The 21494-nt window shown below is 40.7% G+C and overlaps 3 long non-coding RNA genes across 3 annotated transcripts; all 3 read left to right on the top strand.

Moving 5' to 3' along the window:
• The first annotated feature begins 1627 nt into the window (after positions 1–1627).
• Positions 1628–2862, top strand: LOC113028734 (uncharacterized). The gene is made up of 3 exons (XR_003273268.2): positions 1628–1797; positions 1873–1939; positions 2464–2862. It is a non-coding gene; the product is annotated as an uncharacterized LOC113028734 (long non-coding RNA).
• A 3265-nt stretch (positions 2863–6127) lies between these two features.
• Positions 6128–9027, top strand: LOC145424299 (uncharacterized). Its single transcript, XR_013905327.1, has 3 exons — positions 6128–6222; positions 6526–6652; positions 7967–9027. It is a non-coding gene; the product is annotated as an uncharacterized LOC145424299 (long non-coding RNA).
• An 11077-nt stretch (positions 9028–20104) lies between these two features.
• On the top strand, positions 20105–20608 carry LOC145424300 (uncharacterized). Its single transcript, XR_013905329.1, has 2 exons — positions 20105–20360; positions 20440–20608. It is a non-coding gene; the product is annotated as an uncharacterized LOC145424300 (long non-coding RNA).
• The last annotated feature ends 886 nt before the right edge of the window (positions 20609–21494 follow it).

Genomic DNA, 21494 nt, shown 5'->3' on the forward strand with positions numbered 1-21494 from the left:
TTGTACTCATTTTTTTCCTTTATTCAAATAAGAGCAGTTATTGTTCATTTAATCAAACGCTGCTCAATCATCCATGTAACGAAAACTTTGATTCTCTTCATCTGGATGTAACGTTTTCAGAATCAACTTTTTTGGGAGCTGCAAAGCAGTTTCAGCTCAGAGCACCGTTCATGTTAACTTTTGCACCACTTATTGAAGCTGCATCATCATTTCCATCGAAGCTGTGTGTTGACACAGCTTCTTCTGTCATTGCATCCTCTTGTTTTTTTCTTGCTCTTGGCCTTTGTCTTTGAGCCAGAGAGATGGAGGTCCATGGCGTCATGTAAAACTACTTTGAAATTCTGACCATTTGATAATAAATTGTGAAAATGTATAATTTGAACATATTTGTTTTCACTCAGCACTACAAGCTGTATGTTCTTGCTTTTGAGCCCCGCACTCCCTCCTTTTTCCAATTCGTTTACTTCTCATTAGCACTCAGGGATCTGCACAGCTCAGGAGTCGCTGGCTGTCCCCTCTGTGACCTTCCCCAAACTGCAGCTTAAATTCATGCTCAAGCCATCTGCCATTATCTACTAAAAATGCTATCAAACCTAAAAAGAGGATGCGGTCTCAGCTGGTGAAATTGCATTATAAACCGCTTTGAGGCAACTGTAGATAATTCATTTATCATTATTCAACATTGACAAATAGTAGTTGACTAATATCAGGAGCCAAAAGGAAACAAAAAAAACAACAACCCCAAACTAAACTAATATTTCAGATGCCGGAAAAAAATGATTACAGTTGTTCAAATTTGCTGTCACCGAGTTAGGTGTGATACATGTACATCAATCTTACATGTAAAAAGTAGAAAACTGAAAGTAAATCTGAAATATAAAAATGAACTGGTTCTTATATAAAACCTTTCTACTCTCTACAACTTGCCTCATTCACCCAATCACTTCTTTTTTTTCTCTGTAAGTGCTTTCTATCTAACATTAATACGCATTCATCCTCCCGATGGATGCATCGGAGAGCAACTTGGGGTTTGCATCTTGCCCAAGGATATTTGGCATGCAGGCTGGAGCAGAGGGGGATTGAACCAGTAACTTTCTGATTAGTAGGTTTCCTACCTGAGCTACAGACACCCCAATTTATGGTGCTTTGGAAACAACACGTTCTCATCCCAACAGGTAACGATGCTATGTGACAAGTCATCAGTATGCGTTTGGAGGCATGAGAGCCGTTTGGAATGAATCTATACATGTAAATGTGTTTTTTGTTCTAATCATGAATCGCTTTGAAAAACACTACCTGATAGGGTTAAGGTTAAAGTTATGGATAGAGTTAATGTTAGGAGCCTCTGCTCCAAGTGTGTGTTACTGCTGCGAGCAGCGTTCGGTTGTTTTCAAATGGGAATCTGGAGCATCTCATAAGGATGCGGAAAGATACCTTTCACGTTACTATGAGATGCCTCAGGCCATGACAAACTTTTGGTATGTTATAAGAACTGAGGGCAGCTGTATTTGGGCCTTTATTGGCTACAGAGATTCATTAGAGGTAAGGGTAAGGAAATGTGGCTTCCAGTAATTGTCCTGAACATACACCTGAGAAAACTTCAAAATCAGAAAAAAAAGTGTAACCCCTATAGACATGGTTACTAGTATTTTCTTGTTTTTACCTGGTATTATTATTTCCGACACCCCTTGAACACACTTTGATTTTCCGTAGTTCAGTGAATGCAACAAAAGCACGTTGCTGCATTAAGCTAGGCAAAACGGAGCAAGACACCGAGAGCAAATAACAAGCTACACAGTGAGTCTTTTGGTATAAAATAAGTGTTATAAAGTATTTTCAACAGTCTCTAACTTAAAGTTATGTACTTTTCAGAGGCCTTTATGTGTTTTACTCTCGACCAAAACCAGGCAGAGCGTGTATTTGTTTCTTGGGAATTCCGGTGAGTTACTAGAGATGATAAGTTAGCAGGAAAACTTATGCTAATTTTACATGTGGTAAACACTGCAACAGTGCGAATTCCGTATTGTCTAAAAAAAGCTAAAACCAGTCGGAGTACTTGAATCGTGTGTGAAATGGAATGTCGTATTTTATTTTATTGTCTATTTGATTGGGCATCTTCACAAATGCGCAAAACTAATGCAGGATGCACTTTTCTTTTAGCCATAAATGTTGTCCAGTGCCTTTCCTGCACTTTGTCATTTCAGTTATAGGTTAATACATGTAAATAAGTTATTTAAAACTAGTTACGTTACAAACATTTCATGATGTGATTACATATGCCTTAAAAAGGGGTATATAAATACAATTGATTGTAATGCTGTAAAGCAATACAAATGGAATTCATAGAGACAGAACAATGTTAAAACAACAGTGTACTTGATTTTGAAAACTTTATGAGATCTCATTTTATTTAGAAAAACTGTTAAGAACTATTCTGTTTATTGCTCTGTACTGTATGTGCAGACTGGTTTTTTGTGATCCTGGATCTGAAGTGGTTCTGGATATGGATGGCGAGCCAGACCCTGTGAAAACTCTTGGCGAATCCAAAAGCAGTGTGGCCAGCTGTTCTGGATGCAGGAGTAGAGCTACAGTCTGAATTACTTCGAATCGCAGGATTTCAGATAAGCAAGAGCAAAAACTGCTTACTTCATACGGATTGTTTCTCTGGGAAACTATTGAACTCCCAATATCCTGCTCATCAGGAGTCAGGTCTAAAGAGACTACTTATTTTATTTTATTTTGTTGTTATTTTCAAAAGAGCGCTCTTCTCTGTTGATCTTCTGTTAATTTTCTATGCTGTTTACATTGGATTATTGCACCACTGTAACATTGTAATAAATCTGCCGGCTGTTCAACACTCAATTCTCTCAAATTTATTTTACTCCTCTCGAATCTAGTCTATAAGTTTAACCCTACTATACTAAGCAGGTGTTACAAAAGCATCAAAGTAATCTTAAAATGTGTAATGTGCTTGTTACTCTGCTACAACTGGGATCATGTACCGCATAAAAAGACTAGATAGTCTATGTGATGTGGATGCTAGAGCGAAAGCCATGGTTGATATTTGACCTTGTAGTATTTTATAGTTTCCTTCCTGGAGCCAAATAGAGAAACAAATGAAGGCCCCAATTGCAAGAAGATGCTAGCATAAAACAAGCAATATAAAGACAACATATTCTGATCAAATAGCGCTGCAGTCATTGTCTTCATACTGGTAGTGATGATGCATTTCTGATAAATGCCTGTAAAAGAAAGACTAACCATATATGGTGCTCAGTGGTGAAACTGCTTTGTAAGTTCCTTACAAACCATTTTATACTGATTAAAAAACCAGAAATGAGAATGCTATATCTGAGCAGAGATAAGCAACAGACAGCTGTGAAAGTAAGATATTCAAATTCACTGAGCCAAAGACGCAGCTACAGAACTCATGACTCAAGAGTTTGCAAAATATATCCTTTCAAGAAACAAAGTTAAAAATGAGCTTATTGTTCATTATGATAGCGAGCGATATTCCACAGGGCATTGACAGATCCAAACCACTTCACACTTCACACACTTTAGAATTAATCCTGAACAGCTCACCACAACATTGTTTTCTCCACGGGATCTGCACACAGGAAAATAAATAATGATGGGACATACTGAACATTTGTGGAGAAATCCAGTACGTTTTTTATGAAGCACGTATCAAGGCTTGCTTATTTAAGAGTGAGTAATGTCTCTGATAAGAAAATTATTAGAGTCTTGCTGTTTCAGAAAGTGGTTTGAGTGCTGGTGTGATTAATGACCATATACAGTGGTCCCTCGTTTATCGCAGGAGTCACTGATAGGTGAAATCCATGAAGTAGCCAACTTTATTTTTTACAATTATTATAGATGTTTTAAGGCTGTAAAACCCCTCACTACACACTTTATACACTTTTCCCAGGCAGGCATGAACATTTTCACACTTTTCTCTCTTGTTTGAACACTCTCAAAGTCTTGTAGAAAAATAAGTCCAGTGTTATAGAAGGAAACCAAAGGCACCCGCCGGTGACGATGTTTTGTCGACATTGTTGTGTTTGTTGGGGAGAAAACTTACAAACATACAGTACAGCACGTCAGAGTCACACTGCTAGCGATCGAAGCTTTATGTAAATTTGACCAGCTGAACGCATTCTGTACTGTACAGGAGACACAACACGAGATTGATTGACAATGGTCTAATTGTCTACAGCCAGTCAGGACGCAGAATACAATGCACTTAAAAAAATAAATAAAAAATGCAACAAAAAAGAAAAAATCAGCGAAACAGTGAGGGACCACTGTATGTGCTATTGGATCCCTGCAAAATTCTTCTGCTCATGTTGGAGATTCACCTTTTTCACCTCTTTTTGTGTGTGTGCCAAGCAACTGGGGTACAACAACACCTAATCTATATAATCTAAGCAGAGGTGCATCTATCCAAATCTTTACAGGCTTTCTGTGGGATACCCTTAAACCCCTGCCTACTTAGTACCACGTGAAAGGGTTTTTCTCCAGAGATGGAGAGGTTATTACCAAAAAGAGAAACTGGCTGAGCCAAGGCACAGCGGAAAAAATATTATTTTTAATTAAACTTTATTTTTATAGAACCAAATCACAAAGGTGCTTTATATTGTACGATAAAACCCTACAGTAATACAAGGACAACAGAAGACCCAACAATTATATGAACCCCTATGAGCAAGTAGGGTGACACACAAGCAGGTAGGGATGGCATTCTCAATATCACTTATCAATATGATTCTCTTATTGATTCTTATTGGGTTGTAACTGGCTCCACGTTGAGATCTACAACCATCTCTAAGCAGCATATTAAAGGCATTACATTCATGCAGATGAATTGCATGCTGTGGGTCAAATGTTTGTGCATGTTGGAGGCATCGCCCGTTCTTATAGAGTTCAATACTGGGGAAACATGAACCTAGTCAAAAAAGTAATGCATTACACAGAACAGTGTTCTTAAAAGTATTGCAATGCATTATTTACACATTACATCTGTCATTTTTTACAGTGTGGTATGTTGGAGCAGCAGTTTATCGGCAGCTGAGAGGAAGAGGTTGGATAAACTCATCAGGAAGGCCAGCTCTGTTCTGGGATGCACCCTGGACCCAGTGCAGGTGGTGGGAGACAGAAGGACTCTGGCCAAAATAACATCTCTGATGGACAGAGTCTCCCACCCCATGGATGTAGATGTTGCTGAACTGCAGAGCTCCTTCAGTGACAGACTGCTGCATCCTAGATGCATGAAGGAGCGTTTCCGCAGGTCCTTCCTCCCTGCAGCTGTCAGACTGTACAATCAGAACTGCTCCCAACAAACATAGATGTTTACATCAATGCTGTAACTGCAATAAGTTAGTTAATTAACCAATTCGCACTACAACCTGGTTTGCCTCTTACCTGTAATTATTTTTATTTAATTTAATAACTGTACAGTACTCTCTGTTTATAGTAACCATTGTCCTTAATGTAAATATGTAAGAAAAATTGTGTATGTTTCTGTTCTGTGTCCTGTGTACTGTTTGTTTGTATATTTGTCTTTTTGGCTGCTGTTACAACCAAATTTCCCCTTGTGGGACAATTAAAGGATTATTCTATTTTATTCTACTTTTGTGTTACTCTGTAAAATAGCTGAAACACATTGTCACATTATAACCAGTAACAGTATAAACCTTAGGAAACAGTCCCACACACCAACACAAATCCCGGTCCTAATGAGGACACACATATGAACTTTCTCTTAGTATTTAGGTATGAACACAATGTAACAATGAAAGCCATGCAGCCTTTAAAGCGATCGCCACAGTGATTCTACTTTGGAAACACGAACAGGTAGAAATGGAGGCGTCAAGCCTGATCGTTCAACCTGATTGTTTGGCCTGCAAATATGCAAGAAAACTTTTTTTTTCGTAAAACAGTAGAAAAGCCAGCTATGAGTGACAAACTACATTTGCGTGATGCTGTGGTCATGTTGCATTAAGTTTCTGAAACACAAACAGAGAAGTGGTACATTTTCTTAGAACTGGTGCACTGGTGATGTAGGTGATAATTTAAATGATTACATAAGGCGGTGCTGCTGAAATGTATAAAAATGAAAGTGACAAGAACCAAGTGTTCTTTGTTCCAGTTTGACTGACTTGAACGTAACAGCGTGTCTCAGCTACACTCTGCTCATCTCGAGTCTTCGCTCCTCATTTGGTAAGAATGTTTTGTTTGTGCAATAAAAATATTTAATTCTCAACAGGCTCATGTTCTACACCTCCAAGGAAGTATAACAACCCTCGCTCCTGCCACACTTTACCTACTTTTACAATCCAGACACGGGCTTAAAAACATGCTGACATTATCTGGGTTCTGTGAGCACACAAATCCTGCATAAGCTACATGCATGTACAGTTTGAGACCAGTCTTTATGTTAGATAATCTTTCATTTTCACTCACACTGACTATCAGATGTTGCCTATTCAGTCATGTATTTGATTTATTGTAATCTTTCGCCAGCTTCAGAGCCTTTCACCTGCTGCTCCACACGACCCACTTGTGCCTGAACCGCTGCAGGTTAACCAACCAACCAACCAACCAACCAACCAACAACCACTCATTCACTCATCAGTGAAGCAAAAATAAGGTAATCTCATGCTGGATGCCTTTTAGTGCAGCAAAGGTCGTGAGGTTCTTGAGTTGAGTTTTATTCGTTTTCAGATGTGCAGTGCAGATTTGTTATTACAGACCAAGCCACAATACACGAGGAGATGTGAGGAAAGCTTCCAGCGTTTACATTTATGATGATTTCATGTCCGAGTCGACGTTTAAGTTCTTGCAAATTGTTTCATTGTGTGATGTAAAGATTTCTGGCTGGCGATCAGTTTGTGAAAAGACAAAATCAAAATTCTAATGTGTCTCACTATAAGACATTTAGATTCAACAGCAATTTAAGACTCGGCCCCTTAGTTCCAGTAAAAGATACTCTTAATGCTTCTACACACCAAAACACTTATGATACGTTCATGCTCCATAGTCTGTGGGAACAGTTTGGGGATGGCCCCTTCCTGTTCCAACGTCACTGCACACCAGTGCACAAAACAAGATCCATAAAGACATGGATGAGCGAGTTTGGCCTGCACAGAGTCCTGATCTCAACCTGAAAGAACTGCTCATAAATAGAGCAGAGACTGCAAGTTAATGTGTGAGATCAGTGGCTGACCTCATAAATTCCCCATACACTCCTAAACGCTGTGGAAAGCATTTACAGGGAGGTCGACATCATATGGATTAAAAATAGGATGTAATTCAAGTTTATATGTGTGTGTGAAAGCAGAGGAACAGAATCTTTTGGCAACATAGTGTATGTAACAGTAGAATATGAATGAAGGGGAAGGAGTGTATGAGAAGTCCCTGAGCACCCAAAGACAAAAGCAAAGTAACTAAGCAATCATTCAGCAGCTGATCCGACGCTTCTTGCTGGGCTTGAAGCCAGAATAGGAGCAGGCTCAACAGGAGAGGGCTGGGTGATAGTTGAAGCCTCTGCTTCCTGTTAGATTTGTATTGTTGGATTGTCATTTATGCTTAGAAATATATATTTATATATGCTTAGAAGTATATATTCATTTGTAGATTGAAAGAATGTCTCATCCTAGGAGGTCTGTAACAACTCTGTGTAGCATGAAGAGGGGGGTGCGTTCACTCCTCTTCAGAGAGACACTTGGCTCCAGGCAGGTCTCCCTCATGCATGAGTAACACAAAGAACTTTGCCTACTTGTGTCTTGATTTTTGCTGTGTAGTAAACTGTGGTTTATGCTACAAACCTATCACTTCCCATTCTACTTTAGGAACCACAAGTTAGCATGTAGACTCAAATTTATTACATATTTGTTGCAATAATTTGTGCTTTTTCTGGATAAAATTCTCAATCAGAATATTGTTTCTGTTTTTTCTTCACCAGGTAATAATGAGGATCCTGTTTATCTGTTTGCTGCTCATTGCCACTGAGAGTTCAATGCTTGAAGAAACCCGCTATGGCCAGTTTAGAAGTCAGCACATAAACGCCAAGATGACTGCAATGGATTGTGATAAGGTTATAAGAAGGAAACAGATCTATAATGTTGACAACAGCTGTAAAGATACCAACACGTTCATCCTTGATAATCCACGTGAGATCAAAAAAATTTGTGTTGAGGGAATATTTGATGAAACACTTCAAATGACAAAAAGTCACAAGAAGTTCAAAGTTGTTAAGTGTGAACTAAGGAATGTGGGAGCCAGAAAACCCAAATGCCAGTATACTGGTAATCTCCTCACTAACAGATATGTTGCAGTTGATTGTGAAAATAATTTACCTGTACACTTTGCAAGAGACATTCTGGTCTTAGACGGCTAACAACTAGTGTTAAGTATGTTCAGGAAAGCCCCTAATATTATTTTTTCTTTTCTCTTTGGTGGAAGCAAAACTTAGCTGTGAAGACTGTTAACCTGTAGCTAAACACACAATGAATTTGAATCTCTCTAAAACTGCAAAGTAATCACAGAACATCGAACGATTCCTGAAGCTCGTGTTGCTTTGAGTTTGTGGTCCAAAGCATTAACATGTCGTAACAGTAACATGCTGCCACTTGTTCAGTGATTCTGTCATCAGCCATGGCTGGCTTGTGACGCAGTGCCAAAGGTGACTGTGTTTCTGTGATACTTTTACAGTCTGGACGATGTCAATGACTAGTCTCATGATCACACACATTTCACTGAACACACATGAGCTGTTTCTCTGTCAGTCACAGCAGGAGGAAGACTGTCGCTTTTTTGTCTTTTTACCTTTGACTCTGTCATTTCTTTTGGAGCTTAGTAAACAACCTGAACACGCGTTAGCCACTTTTTAATTTCTTTCTTTGTTTTTAGCAGCATTCCAGGGCTGTGTGCTGCCCAGCAATTTTGTTTTTCAAAGCATGTTTCTTGTGTTTGAGCAATAAAAAAAGTTACTAAAAAAACCATCTGGTTACACGTCATTTTTCTTTATACTACCTGAGCTGGTACATAATAAATACAACAATAAATACTGTACCTTCTACAACACGACTTGTGTAGATGAGTTAGTAATATCTCTCCCGAGCTTGCAGAATTAACTAAATTAAACCACATCCCACTTTTAAAGACAGTAGAAGGCGACCTGGCTAGATGGATTTCTCTACCCATATCACTCATGGGAAGGGTCGCCGCTATAAAAATGATGGTCTTGCCAAAAATAAACTATTTATTTTCAATGATCCTAAATAAGCCATCACAAGATTGGTTCAGATCTCTAGACTCGTATATTTCTAAATTCCTTTGGAAAGATAAATCCCCACGTATCAGCTTAAAAACACTACAAAGGACCAAGGATAAAGGAGGATTAGATCTGCCTAACTTTAATCACTACTTTTTAGCCAACAGGCTTCAGTTCATCTCTAGATGGTTTAAACACATCTTCTTAGATGAAACCTGGATAGATGTAGAACAGGCACTATGTAATAACCTAGAGATTTCAGACCTACCATTTATCAGCTCAAACATCAAACGACATGAATGCTTTAAAAGCATCAATATCAGCTCTTCTCTGACAGCATGGTGGGAGTTTCTAAAATTGACGGCGTCTTCATTAATCCCATGCAAACGTACACCTATCTGGAACTATCCGGACATATTACAAAACAATAACATGATAAACTTTCCAGTTTGGAGTTATAAAGGAATTAAAAACTTGGAACATATATTGGAAGGAACAGACTTTATTTTATTTGACAGACTAGTTACACAATATGGGATCAACAAGAAAATACTTTTGGAATATCAACAAATTAAATCCATAGTAAAAAAAAGAAATTTAATTCCAGTGAAGCTGAATTACAAACACCACCAAGTGTGGTACAATTTTTTAATCTAACCCCCCCCCCCCCCCCCCCAAAAATTATTGTCTAAAATATACAGCACACTTTCTAAAGTAGATGAATCAATATCCCTTCCGATTGCAAAATGGGAAGCAGATTTATCAATCAGCTTAGACCAAATCCTTTGGTCTCAGATATGCTTAAAAACCTTTCAATGGATCAGAAATCCCAGTTTGCCATTAATACAATACAAAATATTACACAGAGTGCACTATACTGGTCATAGGATGTTCAAGATCGGCTATACGTCTTCCAACAACTGCTCACACTGCACAGCAAATACACCGGACAATTATATCCACGCTCTTTGGTTCTGTCCACCAGTTCAGAAGTTTTGGCGCAAGATATGTGACGACTTATCAAAGTGTCTGAAATGTAACATTCCAGCCTCCCCTTTAGTATGCTTGCTGGGCAACTTGGATGAGGTCACTACAGAAATAAACACAGCCCACGTTGTTTTTACGGCCCTATGCATTGCCAAGAAAATGGTCCTCATTAACTGGAAAAATAAAAATAATCTTAATTCTAACCAATATAAAAACCATCTAATAGATCACATTAGTCTTGATACAGCCTCTGCCATCACATTTGATCAATCCCTCTGGACTACTTTGATTGGCTTCATCACCTAGTGGGTGTTTCTCTTTCAGTGTTTATTCTTGCTCATTGAATGGTCTCTGTTCAGATAATATGCTGCACTCATCTCATGTTTCTTTAAATACGGCATCACTTGTCCAGCTGTCAAACTCTGAAAGAGTTACAGTTTCACCACTGAGCACTTTGAATGGTTATTCTTTTATTTAAAAGCACTTATTCTAGCTGCATCATCAATACGACAAAAACTGTGACTTTAGCAAAAGTTTATCTAAAAATATTTAGGGGGAAATGTTCCTACACCCCTCATGTAAACGTTACACCTCCAAAAGGGAGAAATAATCAGAATAAGGCGTAATCATTGTCTTGATAATAATGACCATGAAAATGAAACTAGGCCTACCTTTAGTTCAGCACACTCAGTGTTGCATAAAGACATGCGAACATGCCATCATCCATTCTGGAGCCTACTTTTAAAAAGAGCGAGCTGTTTATTCTGGCTGAGTAGCAAACAGAACCAACCATGACAACCTAAACTGGGAAAACACTCGGAAACCTTGAACACTGGGAATATGGAGACACAGGGGGTAGGTGAACAGGCACTCTGACAAAGGACAGAGGAAAACAGAGACAATATATATAAGACAAGAAGTAACACAGACACCCTTTTCGGTGACAAAAAAGAGAAAATATCCAGTGAAAGGCAGTTCTCTTGGAAAAACTGCCTTATTGATGTCAACGGTCAGAGAAAAATGTCTGATAGGAAGGCAACCGTAGCTCATACAACCATTTGTTGCAACCAAAGAATGCAGAAGAGCGTTTTGGTCAGCTAAGAACAGGAAATTGAAGCTACAGTTCTCAAAATTTGACATGAGAAGATTGGATAAATGTTGCCTGGTCTGATGAGTCTTGATTTCTGCTCTGACATGCAGATGGTCGGGTCAGAATTTGGCATAAATAGCATGAAAGGATGGATCCATGCTGCCTTATGTCAGCTGTGCAGACTAGTGGTGGTGGTGTCACTGTGGGGGGAAGGGGCGGTATTTTTTTGCTGAAACGTTACATAGTGAGTGTGTGTGTGTGTGTGTGTGTGTGTGTGTGTGTGTGTGTGTGTGTGTGTGTGTGTGTGTGTGAGTGAGAGAGAGAGAGAGAGAGAGAGAACAACTTGAAACAAACTGCAGCAATAAGGGCAAACTAGTGCACAGTTATGTTTACGTGAGCGTTATTTTGTATGCATTTGTACAGTTCCATAACTGTGAGAATACATTGATAGCATTTAACTCTAGTAACAGGCATTTGTACCAGTAAGCATGAAAAAGTAGGGAAAAGAACTAGTATGTAAGCACTGACTAGTACTGTAAAGTATATGTGTATATAGGTCAATCGTGGCTCAAGAGTTCGCAGTTCATCCTGTAATTGGAAGGTTGCCAGATTGAGCCCCGCCTCCGACAGTCTCGGTCGTTGTGTCCCGGGGCAAGACACTTCACCCGTTGCCTACTGGTGGTGGTCAGAGGGCCCGGTGGCGCCAGTGTCCGGCAGCCTCGCCTCTGTCAGTGCGCCCCAGGGCAGCTGTGGCTACAATGTAGCTGCCATCACCAGTGTGTGAATGTGTGAATGACTGAATGTAGTGTAAAGCTCTTTGGGGTCCTTGGGGACTAAGTAAAGCGCTGTACAAGTACAGGCCATTTACTGTGCATGTGTTTATGCTCAAGTGTATGAATAAATTAGTCAGTTTGAAACAGTTGCAATTTAAACAGTAGAAGAGTGGCACTATATTTATATATTTATAAAGAATTTCAAAGAACAATTAATTGATGGTCAAAGCAGGTTTATTTAATTAATATCCAGATTTCCAATTAGTTCCGAATTGATTCAGCAGCAAATCACATCACCAGTCACTTCAAGGCTGTATGTATTATTGTAAGGTAGACCCTACAATAATACATACAGAGAACCCAACAATCATATGACCCCCTATGAGCAAGCACTTTGGCGACAGTGGGAAGGAAAAACTCCCTTTTTACAGGAAGAAACCTCCGGCAGAACCAGGCTCAGGTCGGGGCGGCCATCTGCTGCGACCGGTTGGGGTGAGAGACTGAAGACGTTTGTTGTAGGTCTGATTGAAGGACTGATGTGATGGTAAGTTGTCTGCTGCTCCGCTTTGAATATTGAGAGATTAGTTGATGGATTTCAAGCCAAATTGTGCCCAAGTTTAAGACCACATTCATTGCTTTTTTTTGTTGATGTTATTGTTTTGGGCTTTTTTTCCACAAGAATTTCTAGCTCCCCTAGAATTCTGGCCACCCAAACGATGATTGCTGCTGAGAGAACACAAGGTTTTGTCCCCCTGTACTATTCATGTCAGTGCAGGGGGTTCTCCTTGAGAGGCCAGGGTGGAAAAAGGGATGCTTCAGAACCTCCGAGGGTGTTATGCGCAGATTTGCATCCAAGGCCAACATTTCTTTGATTAGCCTTACAAATAATGTTTGGCCATTTTCCGGTCCTCGCCTAACTTTCAGCAGTTTTTCGAGGTCATCGAGACACTTAAGTTTTATATATCGAGTTTCCTTTGATCGATAATGTGTCTCGTATTGAAATTGTTCTTGGGTCTTAAATGTCCAGCGCTGTTTGTTGTAGTTATCCTCGATGAAGTAGCAGTCAGTGTACAAGCCAGACTCTAGGAGATGATCTGGTAGCTGACCCTGGGTTTCAATTATGAATTTTAAAACATCATAATCGTCTTCCCCAGGATAGAGAGGCACCCCTGTAGCAAGCTCCACAGCTACCAGCCCCAGAGACCACATGTCGATTGCTTCGTCGTATGGAATGCCAAGCATAACCTCAGGTGCACAATAACCAATTGTCCCCACACGGTCACCAGGAATCACTGCAGAAGCAGGACATGCGAGGCCAAAGTCTATGAGTTTGACTTTGACGGGAGACTCACTGTGGTTCAGCACCATGATGTTTCCAGGTTTGAGGTCAGCATGCACTATTCCCACAGAACCCAGGTGGAACAGAGCATTTGCGAGCTGATGCAAAATTGGCCTGAGTTCTCTCATTGGGAGACCTCGGTTATTCCGGTCCCCAATGTAGTCCCACAGGCTTTGGTCAAGCAATTCGAAATTCAAGCAAATGCGCTGTCCATCGAGGAAATAGTCGTTCCATTCCACAATGTTGCACCTGTCTGGATCCAAGCGTCGTAGCTGCTCCAGGATGAAAATTTCCAGTTTTGCCTGGAGCAGAATTTCAGGGTCGCTCTTGTTGACTTTAATAGCAACGGTTTTGTTGTTTTTTGTATCGCGACATCTGGTTACCAAACCAAAGCCTCCTTCTCCAAGGAAAGCCTCTACCACGTGGTGATCTCCTAAAATGGTCCCTTCCGTTATTTGAAGATCATCTTCAGAGGCAGATGGGTTGGCTGAGGTGTTGATGTCTCCTTTTTGAGGAAATTCAACTGAGTTTTGGAAACTGCAGCTGAATTTTTGCAATCCATGACTTTTCCAGCTTGAAGGCTGCTGAGAGAGCACAAGGAGTTCTCCCCCTGTACTATTCATGTCAGTGCAGGGGGTTGTCCTTGAGAGGCCAGGGTTGAAAAAGGGATGCTTCAGAACCTCCGAGGGTGTTATGCGCTGATTTGCATCCAAGGCCAACATTTCTTTGATTAGCCTTACAAATAATGTTTGGCCATTTTCCGATCCTCGCCTAACTTTCAGCAGTTGTTCGAGGTCATCGAGACACTTAAGTTTTATCGATCGAGTTTCCTTGGATCGATAATCTGTCTCGTATTGAAATTGTTCTGGGGTCTTAAATGTCCAGCGCTGTTCCTTGTGGTTATCCTCGATGAAATAGCTGTCAGTGTACAAGCCAGACTCTAGGAGATGATCTGGTAGCTGACCCTGGGTTTCAATTATGAATTTCAAAACGTCATAATCGTCTTCCCCAGGATAGAGAGGCACCCCTGTAGCAAGCTCCACAGCTACCAGCCCTAGAGACCACATGTCAATTGCTTCATCATATGGAGTGCCAAGCATAATCTCAGGTGCACAATAACCAATTGTCCCCACACAGTCACCTGGAATCACTGCAGAGGTGTTACATGCGATGCCAAAGTCTATGAGTTTGACTCTGACTTGAGACTCACTGCGGTTCACAACCATGATGTTGACAGGTTTGAGGTCAGCATGCACTATTCCCACAGAACCCAGGTGGAATAGAGCATTTGCGAGCTGATTCAAAATTGGCCTGATTTCTCTCATTGGGAGACCTCGGTTATTCCGGTCCCCTATGTAGTCTGACAGGCTTTGGTCGAGGAGTTCAAAATTCAGGCAAATGCGCTCTCCATCGAGGAAATAGCCGTTCCATTCGACGATGTTGCACTTGTCTGGATCCAAGCGTCGTAGCTGCTCCAGGATGAAAATTTCCAGTTTTGCCTGGAGCAGAATTTCAGGGTCGCTCTTGTTGACTTTAACAGCAACAGTTTTGTTGTTTTTTGTATCGCGACATCTGGTTACAACACCAAAGCTTCCTTCTCCAAGAAAAGCCTCCACCATGTGGTGATCTCCCAAAATGGTCCCTTTAGATATTCCAAGCTCATCTGAGCCGAAGGATGGGTTGGCTGACATGGTGTAAAGTTTGCGCTGTGAATTGGTGAGAAACAAAACTGAACTTGTTTTGGTTTCTCTCGTAAATTGCTCTCAAATCTTCTCAAAAGGGTTTTAGTTGCTGCAGGTCAACGTCCGTTAAGCATAAAGTAACAGGTGAGCGCTCCTATTTATAGGTTTTCGGATCAAAGCAAAGTTATGACGTCAGAAAGGATCAAAGCAAAGTTACCACGTCACAAGCGATCGAAGCGATTCTAATATGTGCTCATGCGCACATATGAGAAGCGATCGAAGGGATTCTAATATGTGCGCATGCGCACACGTGCTTGCTTGTGTAATATTGTTCACAGTAAACTTGACCCTAATCAATTTAATATCAGTCAATCAAAGAAAATGTTAGTTTTGGAAAATTTTAAAATGACATAACTGACAGTTAAAACATTTTTTGTTCATGTATTTGTATTTGTATTGTCTTCGGGGTTTTTTTTGCATACCATGTCAAGCTTTTCTGTATATAGTCATGTCGTAGATTTCGGAGCAAACAAGAAATTGAATTGGATTTTAGTATTGCAGTGCTTGGATTTCGGATTTGGTGCTTAAAACTTCTTGAAACTGTAACCGTATTTCATTCACCACAAAGAACTATCTGATTGAATAGTTTTCTTATCAGATAGAGAAATAAAACGAGTCGCAAAGTCTAAAAGCAACATTTGTCTGCCTGGGCTGTACCTCTGCACGTTAGTCTGTTTCAATGTGTGACCCCCCACCCCCTCCCTGATCAGTCGGGGGTGAGTGCGCTAATGTGCCTGGAGGCCGTTTTAATGAGTGTTTGCTGGAAAACGAAAAATACAAGAAGGATTTGTACGTTTTCACAACGGGGGAGTTTGCGTAAGTACTAGTAAATAATTTCCTCGAGTGTGTACGTTACACATGTTATTTGTTTAAAATTGGTATTATTATTTTGCTAGCTAGCAAACTCGCGGGATAAAGGATTGAAGTGCACTCAGTGCGATACAATACGGTGGCGCTATTCTAACAGTTAGTTATTGCAGGGTAACTTGTAGAATATGCTGTGAATTGAACCAAGATTACACAGCAGTAGCAGTAATACGAGTTACTTCCCTCAAGTGAAAGCGTTAAACGTTAGCCCGATGCTTAACTAGCCAACGTCAGGCTTTCTGATTGAAGGCTAAAAGCGACGTTGTCACCAAGTAAACAGAATATTGATGATATTTTTGTGTATCGCTGCAGCCTTTTCAAGTATTAACCTGGTGTCTTTGGGAACAGCTTAGGGGGAAATGACGGTAATATGACTGAACCATATGGGAAGAAAGAATAGGCACTTTTTTGTGCTAGCGAAGTTTCCTCGCTTTCATTCAAAATCTGTTTATCATTAAACAATTGAAACATAATGGCTTCGAGCTGACATTGAGGCCTGTGGGGCACTATCAGCCACTGAGACAGTAGACAAGTGACTATTTCACACTTTAAGGCTGCCTGTTTATTTAAGGGAGATGAACAGTACATTCTAACTGTACATAATAATATCAATGATGATAGATTAAATAAATGGGTTTTTGAAAGACGCTTGTGCATTTTTAAAGTCTAAAGTGTTGAATTGATCTGAGTATGTCATGTGTTCAAAGCCTCTCCCAGTCAGTGCTGTTCTCTATGCCTGTCTTACTCTACATGATGTTATTAGCACAAACACTTTAAAGGTGATAATTAGGTCTACAACAATAACACAGACTGCAATGTAGTTAAGCGTCTTACAGTTAGTTTTGAATGAATGAACTTAAAAAACAACACAAGCAAAGATCTGTCTCCTCCTGTTTTTTGTGTCACATAAGAAAGAAGCATCAATATCTGATGAGAAGACTTATTCATTTGGCCTTTCACGTGGTCTTACTCAGGTGATGCGAAGTGAAATATGCATCCTTTTTATGGTAATGTGCTGGAAAATGTTGAAAATGGACATTAAACGTGCTTACAAAGTGCTTGAATTTGACCCTGAAAGGTGTATGAAGCCAGAAAAAGTCACACTTGGAGTAAAAACCTCTCATAGCAAGTTAATCATATTCAATTGATTTGATGCTTTCAGCACAAAATTTAGCCACACAGTCAGGACAGCGTCTGCTTTACCTTCATCGGTAAACGTGTTTATGCAGTACATAGTAACAGTGTGGCTGAGTCCTCTGGTTCAAATCAGTTCCAGTACATTTGGAGATGTAAGTCTTAACCTTTCACATGCATCGGGAAGGAAAAAACATTTAATCTTCACAGTACTGCCGAAGTGCAGCGATACATTGTGAAGTGCACATTTGCATTTGTCATACAGTACCGAGCAAAAGTCTTGAACCACCCCCTTATTTTTTCGTGTTTTGCCAGGTCAGTCTGTGTTAACGGTGTTATTAACTGCATTCTTCAACTAAAGAAGTGAGAACAAATGATGTGGGCTTTTGTTTTTTTGCAATAGGCTGCAAGTAAATGTGTACAGATACAATTTAAAATTGGTTCTTTGTTAAGTTTTCTGGTCCTTTCCGTGACTTAGGTGTCTGTTTATGTTTGAATGTTTCAGAGATTAGTGTGAAGGGTCTTAACAGACAAAAAGTGGTCAAATACAAGCCCTGGATTAAAAATCAGAAACACTTTAAAAAGCCTGGAGAGCTATTCCTTAATACCACTTTAAAGATTACAGGGAAGTCCGGATCCCTGGAAGCAAATGAGGGATGGCTCAAGACTTTTGCACAGTGCTGTACATGTCATGTTCCCTGTTTTATAGCTCAGCTCAAACTGACACGTTCTCACTAACTGCTTCTCATTTTCTCCACAGTAAACTTTGACCACTTCCAGATACTGCGGGCCATCGGGAAAGGAAGCTTTGGAAAGGTAATGCAGCCTCCATTTTTCACGCCACTTGTATATTGTTTGCCCTTAATTACCCACCACGGTCGTCATCTCTAAAGAATCAGTGCAAGCGAAGCGAAATGTGCTGGGATTACACTTTAGTTCTCGTGTGCTGCTGTTATTTAATAACAGTTATAAATGCAGCTTCTGTAATTATTTCTATAAAGTCAGTTAGAGGAGAGCCGATTTCTATTTCATCTCACTCAATCTAGGTGGGAATTTTGACCCCACGTCTCAATTTAATTACACAGCAGCAAAATTCTGCGGCTCTATTTGTCATTGGGCTGAAGGCAGGAGGAGAACTTAGTGTGTGTGTGATACACAATTGGGGCTGCAGAGATTGGAATAGTTTACCTTAATTTTAAATATCACTGCCCTGTGCACATTGTCGGCTTTAAAATTCAAACTTAAAGAGTTTGTAAGTAAACTGGCTGAGATGAGACAGACGATGCACCGGGTCCTCGTCTGAGTGCTGGCTTTCAGTTGTGCTGTTTCTCTTGCCCAGCCATGCACACACAGACACTGTGCTACACTTACACAGTGAGACAGATGCTCACAGAGACGTCCAGATACATTTTGTCCTTGCTGGAGGTCATCTTGTGTTTTTTGGCCCACTGTGGCCTCACACCGAGCTCCTGCTGTTTTTTGAACACTTTAACAGCACCAGTCTTTAGCTTCCTGTTGAACACACTTAAGTGGGGGAGGTGTTATTATTAGTGGTAAATGATTTGTGTATTTGTTGGATGCACCTCAGAGCAACAGGAAACATGACACGACACGCTCCAGTAACCTGCAGTCTTTACAGTGAGGACACACAAACATTAACCCTCTGCTCCTTACAGAAACTCTCTAAATCCTGTAAGTTTCTTGACTGCCACTTGGAAAGTTGAAACTTCAGCTCCCTCCACAGATTTTCTACAGTACTGATGTCTGGAGACTGACTAGACCACTCCGTGATCTTATAGCACTTCTCCATTAGTACATACTCAGATCAGCTTGCTGTGACTCATTTTCCATTACAATCAAGTACCACCTAATGTGCGTGGGGTCATTACAGCAAAGCGGCCCGATGTCCATGTTGTCATTTATGAGCAACACGAATGCCACAACAAAGGAAGACGTCGCAGCGATGATGTATCTGTGGCTTTTTGTCACACTTGGAAACCACGGTGTTGTGCAGCTATTTGCCTTGTTGCAGGGTTTTAAAAAAACTGCAGTTTTGATTTTAGTGAAAGACAAAAGCCAATCCGTGGCCTGCAGTCTGACGATGTCACATTTCCTGACTGCTTGGAACCCCGACTAAGTCGTCCTGTAGCCCACATCATAATGTTTTCATCTCTCTGCTTGACTGCAGGGATGCTATTTTTTGCATCACACTCCTATTTCAAAAGGTCAGTTAAAGCCACATAATTTCGTTTCATCTCCCCACAGCACTTTCTCCAAAGTCTTCCCTGAATCATTTAGATGTTCACTGGCACTTGAGATGGGCCTATACATGTTTCTCCTTGAACAGGTAGCTACCCTATGTTAGCCTAGCTTTCTATCACTGATGCTCTGTGTGTATGCTGCTGCCTCTCGTCTCGTGTTACTTAAAAAATTAATCCCACAGCTTCAATAACCGTATCTAAAAATCTCTCAGTGAAAGTTACGGTTGAAGGTTTGGAAACATTTTGGGGTAGCCAGTGTTAAATAGAGACAGTGCCACATTCTTTATCTAGTCATTGTAATGAAAGAAGCACATTAAAAACTATATGAGAGTTTGCTTTTAACAAGCATGTAATGACTCTACTTAAAAACTGAAAGTAGCATTTTGTGGATGTTTTCCCTGCTGCCCGATCCCATCAGTCTCTTAAAGCATCATTTTTTATGCGCCCTGGTGTGACAGTGGTTTCATGGCGCTACAGGTTACCTGAGCACATCAGGTATATTACGGTTGAAAACAAGTGCCCGGCCTTCCAGTGGGTGGTCGACCCCTCGTGCACAGCTCAGGAGTCTAAACGACCCAGCAGTTATGGACATGTGTGTTTTTGGTGTGCTGTCCCTCGTTCTCCCTGCTTGCAGGTATATCTGTGTGTGTGTGTGTGTGTGTGTGTGTGTGTGTGTGTGTGTGTGTGTGTGTGTGTGTGTGTGTGTGTGTGTGGATGCCGGAGTTTCTGAGAGCACCTGTTTACAGGCACCTTCAGGCCTGGTGGGTGTGGCCCTGCCAGGTGGTTGGCCACACCTGAAGACCATCACACAGCTGATCAAGCCTTGTCGGAGGAGCTACTTAAGAATGCGGTGGCGCTCTCTCTGATGCTGGATCATTGCGTGACTTCACGTTAGTCTCTCGGCCAGTCAGTACGGATAGTCTGCCGCATTGTATGTGTCTTACGGCTGCCTGTTTGTTATCTCCCCAGGAGAAGCGTGGAGACGAGAGGGCAGCGAGCACGGGGTGCTCAGACACTGAGGAGCGGAGACAAGGAACACTAGCACTGGGAAGAGGACATTTCACGGGAGTCGGGAACGCACTGCAGATTTATTGTTATTTTCCATTCACTGTAAATAAACGCACTGCTTGCATTCAGAGCTCCGTGCCTGGCTCCTCCTTCCTCACATCCCCACGGTTGACGCTGGCCAACCGTGACAAATAGCTGTTCTTAGATTCATTATTAGTTCAACATTGACAAATAGTAGTTGACTAATATCAGGAGCCAAAAAGAAAACAAAAAACAAACTAAATAAATATTTCAGACGCTGAAAATAAATTATTACGGTTGTTTAAATTTGCTGTCAGCAAGTTAGGTCTAATACATGTAGTCAATCTAATGAATCAATATTACATGTAAAAAGTACAGAACTGAAAATGAAACTAAAATATAACGGTAAATGAACTGGTTCTTGTATAAAACCTTTCTACTCTCTACAACTTGCCTCATTCATGCACTCACTTTTTTCTATGCTTTTTCTCTGTAAGTGCTTTCTATCTAACATTAATACGCATTCATCCTCCCGATGGATGCATCGGAGAGCAACTTGGGGTTAGCATCTTGCCCAAGGATATTTGGCATGCAGGCTGGAGCAGAGGGGCATTGAACCAGCAACTTTCTGATTAGTAGGTTTCCTGCTCTACCTGAGCTACAGACACCCCAATTTGTGGTGTTCTGGAAACAACACGTTCTCATCCCAACAGGTAACGATGCTATGTGACAAATCATCGGTATGTGTAAATGTGTTTTTTGTTCTAATCATGAATCGCTTTGTAAAACAAGACCTGATAGGGTTAAGGTTAAAGTTATGGTTAGAGTTAATGTTAGGGATAGGGCTGGAATGGACGGCTGGAGCCTCTCCTCCAAGTGTGTGTTACTGCCGCCATCAGCATTCTGTTGTATGCTTTTCTCTGTAAGCGCTTCGAGCCTGTACTTTTTTGCTTTAGCTGAGTAATGAAGTTGAATCAGTACTTTAACTTTCACTG

This window comes from Astatotilapia calliptera, chromosome 23 (assembly GCF_964374335.1).
Source record: "Astatotilapia calliptera chromosome 23, fAstCal68.1, whole genome shotgun sequence".
NCBI classification, from domain to species: Eukaryota; Metazoa; Chordata; class Actinopteri; order Cichliformes; family Cichlidae; genus Astatotilapia; species Astatotilapia calliptera.